The sequence below is a fragment of the Mirounga leonina genome, unplaced genomic scaffold (assembly GCF_011800145.1).
Source record: "Mirounga leonina isolate KUSES-001 unplaced genomic scaffold, KU_Mleo_1.0 Mir_55, whole genome shotgun sequence".
NCBI classification, from domain to species: domain Eukaryota; kingdom Metazoa; phylum Chordata; class Mammalia; order Carnivora; family Phocidae; genus Mirounga; species Mirounga leonina.
Window position 1 is genome coordinate 7,597,399 of NW_023270816.1, and position 6,961 is coordinate 7,604,359.

At 39.8% G+C, this 6,961-nt stretch overlaps 1 pseudogene; it reads left to right on the forward strand.

The window, feature by feature from the left end:
• Positions 1 to 678: 678 nt before the first annotated feature.
• Positions 679 to 2,082, forward strand: LOC118001927 (annotated as a pseudogene).
• The last annotated feature ends 4,879 nt before the right edge of the window (positions 2,083 to 6,961 follow it).

Below are 6,961 nucleotides of genomic sequence, written 5' to 3' on the forward strand. Positions count from 1 at the left end.
AAAAAAGCAAAACCTCTTAGCAAACTAGGAGTAGAAGGGAACTTCCTCAAATAGATAAAGAACATCTATAGAAAAGCTACAACTAGTATCATACTTAATGACGTGAAAGTTGGAGCTTTCCCATTAAGATCAGGTACAAGGCTAGGATATCCACTCTCCCCACTGCTTTTCAGCATCATACTGGAAGTCATAGCTGATACAAGAAAACAAGAAAATGAAATAAAATGTAGACAGATTAAGAAGGAATAAATAAAAATGTCTCTGTTCTCAGATGATATAATTACCTATATAAAAAATCCAAAAGAATCAACCAAAAAAAGAAAAAAAAAAAAAACTTCTAGAACTGTTAAGTAATTATAACAAGGTTACAGGATACAAAGTTAATACACAAGAGCTTATGAACAGATGTTTAAGTCCCAGGTCATTCAGAAATTACAATTTTAAAACAACAGTGAGATACCATTCCATACCTATTAGAATGAAAATGCAAAATAACACAGCCACTTTGGAAAAAAGATTGCCAGTTTCTTGCTAAACAAAGCATACTCTCACTATACTACCCAATATTCATGCTCTTGATATTTCTCCAAATGAGTTAAAAACATATAGCCACACAAACACCTACCTATGGATATTTATAGCTGCTTTGTTCATAATTGCCAATTAGAAGTAGCCCGGATGTCCCTCAGAGGTAAACTGAGAGACAAACTGTGGTGCATCCAGACAGTGGAATATTATTAAGCAATGACAAGACATGAGATATCAAGCAAAACATGAAAAGACATGGAGGAACGTTAAATGGATATTGCTAAGTGACAGAAGCCAACCTGAAACAGTTGCATATCATGGGACTCCAACTATATGACACCGTGGAAAAGACAAAACTATGGAGACAATATAAAGATCAGTGGTTCCCCAGGGTTGGGAGAGAAGGAGAGGAAGGAATAGTCAGAATACATGATTTTTACGGCAGTGAAAATGTTCTGTATGACACTACCATGGTGGATACACTATACATTTATCCAAATCCATAAAATGTACAAGACCAGGAGGGAGCCCTAATGTAAATTATGGACTTTGGTGGATAACGATGTGTCAGTGTAGGTTTATTGATTGTAACAAGTGGAGCACTCTGGTGGGGGGTGTTGATAGTGGATGAGGTAGTGCATGTTTGGGGGCTGGGGTTACATGGGAATTCCCTGTTCCTTCCACTCAATTTTTGCAGTGAATTTAAAACTGCTCCAACTCTCCAGCTGTGGGCCCATGGGGAGCTTGGCAGCAGTCTTTGAGTGGAGACAAGGAGAAGGAGCGGCCGGGAGGTGGCTCTGGAGCAGCCCGTGGTAACAGCACTCCAGAGAGGCTGCTGTCTGTGCTGGAAGATCTGGAAGTCTTGTCGAGAGAGCTTATAGAAATATTAGCAATTTCAAGAAACCAAAAGCTGTTGCCATCAGATGAGGAAAACCAGGTCCTAGAGTTGTTAATTCACAGAGATGGGGAATTTCAAGAACTGATGAAATTGGCACTCACTCAGGGAAAAATCCATCATGAAATACACGTTGTAGAAAATGAAGTGGAGAAAAGTGACAGTGATATTCAGCAACTACAAAAATGCTAAAGGAAGCAGAACAAATACTGGCTACAGTGTTTACCAAACAAAAGAAAAAACTCAAATTAATAGAAAAAGCAAGAAAAGGTACCATCTCCTCGGAAGATATAATTAAGTATGCACATAGGATTAGTGCAAGTAATGCTGTGTGTCCCCCACTGACCTGGGTCCCAGGGGACCTACAGAGACCATATCCAACTGATTTAGACATGGGAAGTGGGTCAAATGAACAATCCTTCCACTAATAGTGTTAACGGTCATTTACCAGCGGACGCACTGCAGCAGGCAGGCTGCCAGATGTCCTTGCCCCACAATATCCATGGCAGTCAAATTCATGTCAATGAATATGCTACCACCAAATCACAGGAATGACTTCTTGTTGGAACTTCCTGGACATAATAAGGAAAATGAAGATGATGTAGACTTAGTCAACAGACTCCTCAAGCAGTAGTACTGATTCTGATCAAAAAACATAAAAGACAAAATTCATACAGAATTGAATACAGTGGGGGAGTACCTCAGTGGCTCAGTTGGTTGAGCATCGGACTTCTGATTTTGGCTCAAGTCATGATCTCAGAGTTGTGAGATCGAACCCTGCTTCGGCATGGAGTCTGCTTAAGATTCTCTCTCTCCCTCTGCCCTTTCCCTCACTTCACTCCCTCTCTAAAAAACAAACAAACAAACAGAATTGAATACTATGGAATTCTGTTTCTTAAATAATTACAAGCCTGTAAAAAATAGCCAGATAATACTGGCTGTAGTGGAATTGTGCAGCCCATTAAAAATCACTGGACTTTCCTTTTTTTTTTTTTTTTAAGATTTTATTTATTTATTTATTTATTTATTTGAGAGAGAGACAGAGATAGTGAGCTGGGAGGAGAGGGAGAAACACATTCCCTGCTGAGCAGGGAGCCGGACGCAGGGCTCAATCCCAGGACCCTGAGATCATAACCTGAGCTGAAGGCAGACGCTTAACAGACTGAGCCACCAGGTGCCCCTGTACTTTCCTTTTGAAGCAAAAAATCATGGTTTCAATTCTAAACCACTAAGTGAATATTTAAAGAATAATTAAAATTTACTGTTGGAAAAAAATTACTCATTTCAGTGCCACTCCACCCTGTTATATTCCAGTTATGTTGGATTTGTACATAGTAGTTCTGGAAATAAAAGTTGAAGGAAATGACCCATGTACCTATCACTAATCAGCTCTTGGAATTATTTAGAAAAGCATTTTAAATAATAGCAGTGGATCACTGAAAGTGCATCATATCTCAAAATAACAAAACCCTCATTTGAAAGTGAAGGCTGGTAACTTCTGTCGCAGTAATGGGAGAAATTGTCTCAATTTGTACTGTCTGTAATTATTGTAATTTTTGTAAATAATTTTGTAAATACAAACTTTTATTTGTAAAAAAATAAAAATAAAAAATAAAACTCCTCTAAAAAAGCAATGGCATGGATGGAGCTAGAGATTATTATGCTAAGTAAAATCAGTCAGCCAGAGAAAGACAAATACCATATGATTTCACTCGTATCTGGAATTTAAGAAACAAAAACGATGAATATAGGGTAAAGAAAGAAAGAGAGAGAGGGAGGCAAACCAAAAGAGAGACTCTTGACTACAGAAAACAAACTGAGGGTTTACGGAGGGGTGGAAGGTGGGGAATGGGCTAGATGGATGAGAGGTATTAAAGAGGGCAATTGTGATGAGCACTGGGTGTTATATGTAAGTGATGAATCACTGAATTCTACTCCTGAAACCAAGATTACACTACACGTTAACAAATTAGAATTTAAATAAAAACTTGAAACATCAAAAAGAACTGCTCTAAAAAAAAGGTCTTTATTAAAAAAAAAAAAGAACCCTCACACATAATTGGATCTTAAAACAGAAGTTTAAAATAAATGAAGCAAAAACTTATAAACTGGAAAGAAAAATAGACAAACCCACAAGTTACATACTGTATGATTCCATTTATATGGCATTCTTGCAAAGGCAAACTATAGAGACAGACAACAGATCAGCAATTGCCTAGGACTGTGGGCTGGGGGAAGGGTTCACAACAAGAAGGCAGAGGGAAATGTTTTAGGGTGATGGAACTGTATAAAATCTTTATCATGGTGGTGCTTGCAAGCCTGTATACATTTGTCAAAACTTACTGAACCCTACACTAAAAAGGGGGAATTTTACTATATGTAAATTGATTATTATTTTAATTTTTTAATTGGGGAAAATAAAGAAACATTAAAAAGTGACAGAAATATTCATTGCAATCTCTATCTACAGCTATATATTCTTACTTCCAGCAATTCAATTAACTTTTTTTTTACATGTATCAATTAGGAAAACTTAGTTCCAAGATTAGCTCACACATATCTTAGCTGTGCTAAAATCGAAACTACCCCAGGGTTCACATTTCTCGTGTAAAAAATTAAATGAGTGCATTCAATAAACAAAGTAAATGATATCTGAGACCTCTTTCAGAATACATGGCATTGCCTTGATTCAGTATACATCTGTTTAAGCAATTCTTTTAGGTTTTTGTTTGAAACTAACCATCTTCATAAACTCATCTGAAAGTTGAAAACAAAAGTAATATGAATCGCTGTACAGCCAGAGATGTGGTTATTCACTGAAATTTAGAATCAGAAAGCAACTTTATGATCAGACATTCCAAATCCTTATTATAAAGCACATCGGGTCCAGATGGGTTGATGCCCAGGGCAGCTTGTTGGTGACCACCCAGGACCATGTCAGATCATGTCAGCTGCTTTTGCTTCTGCTTTCCATCTCAATCCAGCACCTGGTGGAGTGCAGCAAGTGTGATCATGTCTTTCTTTAACTCCAAACTTCCCAATGCTTTCCCATCTCATTCAGAGCAAAATCCCAAGTCCATATAGTAGTAAGTATGGCCTCACATGATATACCCACTTCTTGCTTCTGGGACTTTACTTCCTATGACTCATTGTCCCCATTCTTTCCATTCCAGGGACACAGAACTCATTGCTATACCTCAACCACTATAAAGCTGGCTCCTCTTTGAGAATTCTCTTCCCTGGCATCACTTTGCCTCTGGTCCTCTCTCTCTTGGTTCCTCCAGGTCTTTATTCAAATGCTACCTGAAACCATCAGGCCATCCAATCTAAAGGTGCGACCCCCTATCCCCACTGATTGCATTCTTCTTAGCACTTATCGGTATGTGACCTGCTGTAGATCTTTAAATAATGTTTGCTTAGTTCTATCCAACTAGGATGGAAGCTCCACAGGACCAGGAAAATGGATAGGAGAGTTACTCCCAGGGAGCAGAATTAGAGTTAATCGAAGAACTATCCACCGTCAGCCACAGGGTCTCCACAGAGCCTCCCCAGCATTCATTCTTAAATGCCATGGACAGCGGATGCTCTCTGTCTCCCATTATTTAATTTTTTCCTGCACTGGAGATTGTGTTGCACTTATCCTGCACCTGTTTCACATCATTGCTGGTGTGAGGGAGACACACATGACTTTTCTATTGGACCATAGCTTTCTAAACACTGTTTGCAGACAGTACTGTGGTCTGGACTTGGCATTACATGTACTGACCGGGTGGGACACTGGGTTGTCTCCCTTGGAGATGGGCAAGAATATTTCCTTTGGGAAGAAGAGTGCAAACAGATTATCTCATGCTACTGGATGGCTAAATGGACACAAAAATTCATACACTTCTCCCCATAGTATAGAGTTGTCACTGGAAGCTCTGGCAGCACCCAGGTGACAGTCCCCAGCCATCTCTTTGCTTCTAGGAAGGGCCACAGACATAGTCCTTGCCAACAGAACATAAACAGAAGTATTTTTGTCACTAACAAGTCACAGCAGGAGAAAAGTTGAGATGAGTCCTTAACCCTGTCATGCCCCTCCTGTTGACGGGGGAGTAGAGGTGCAAAGTGTGAGCAACCACAGACTCGAAACCATCACGGTCTGACCAGGACCATGGACTTGGACTTCTGTGTGAGCAAGCACCAAACTCCCACTGTGTTAAACCCCTGAAAGACTGGGGTCCTTTGACTGTACCAGCTCTTACTCTACCTAAAGCATGCTCAGATGCTCTTTAAAAATTGTTCTCACCCTCTCCCAAAGCTAGAAAGTTAAGGGTATGAGCTAATGGCTCCCAATACCACCAACACACACACACACACACAGTGCATTTGCCTAGAATGGACTCTCAAGTGACAGTTAACCGAACAAACACGATCTCCTCCTTGTTTATTTTCTCTGCATGCATAAATATGCATTATGCAGTGTTCTTTGATTATTACTGACGATGATTTTTTTAAAAAATGACAATTCCTGGTACCCCATTAAATCATAAAATGGAATTATGAGTACTAAACAGTGGTCACTATAAAGTGCTCTGTGAAGAGATCCAAGAAAATCTGAAAACTTGGGAGTCAGTGACAAGAAGTGCAGAGGAGAAGCAAGAGTTAGATGGTGAAGGTGCCTCCTCACATGCCCGAATAAAGGGTTTGGATTTGATATTAAGTAAATGCGCCTTTAGTAAACGTGTTTAAGATTCTCTCTACTTAAATGTCCCCTGCTCGGAGACTTCTTCCGTTCCTGGAATACCCACCTAACTAGAAACTTTGTCCTTGAAGTGTGTTATGTCTCTTCATCCAATGATCCCTTTCCTGTCCACCTTCCTCACTAGAACAGAAACTTCCTGAGTCAGTCAGGGGTTATTGTCTTACTCATCTCCCACATATTCTCCGGACTGAGCAGATGATCTGGCCCAGGGTGGACATTCAGTAAGTAACTGTTGAATGAATAAAACGGGAAATGTTTGTGACAGGTCTGTGTCACTCTGTGCATGTGCCTAGACTCACAAGAGTCTAGACATGTTGTACCAAATGGAAAATAAACCCTTCAACCTTAGAGCCAGAAATGTATACCTAAATATGTTGTAAGGGGGCCATATAATTGCCACGTTCTTCTTCAAGTTTTGCCAGTTCATGTTTCTATCAGTAAGAACACTGGTACAGTGAGTGCCGGGTTGCCTTGCTAGAACAAGCAGACATGAGCCAGCTTCCCTCTACCTGGAGAACATGGTAGTTAACAGCATCATGGGGACGTATCTTCAAGCCATCCCAGAGCTGGAAAGCTCATTATAGACAATTAATGAGGTGAGTTTGTTTGTTTGTTTGTTTTTGAATTCTACGTGCCAACCCTCATTGGGTTCCCTTGTCACTTCCAAAGCAGTCCCGCCCTGCCAAAACACACTGGCATTGAAAATCCCTATTTGGGAATGAGAAAAAATACTTCCGTTTCTGTAATGCCATTCAGACATGATAAATAACACAGTAACCTAAAAAGTATTTATC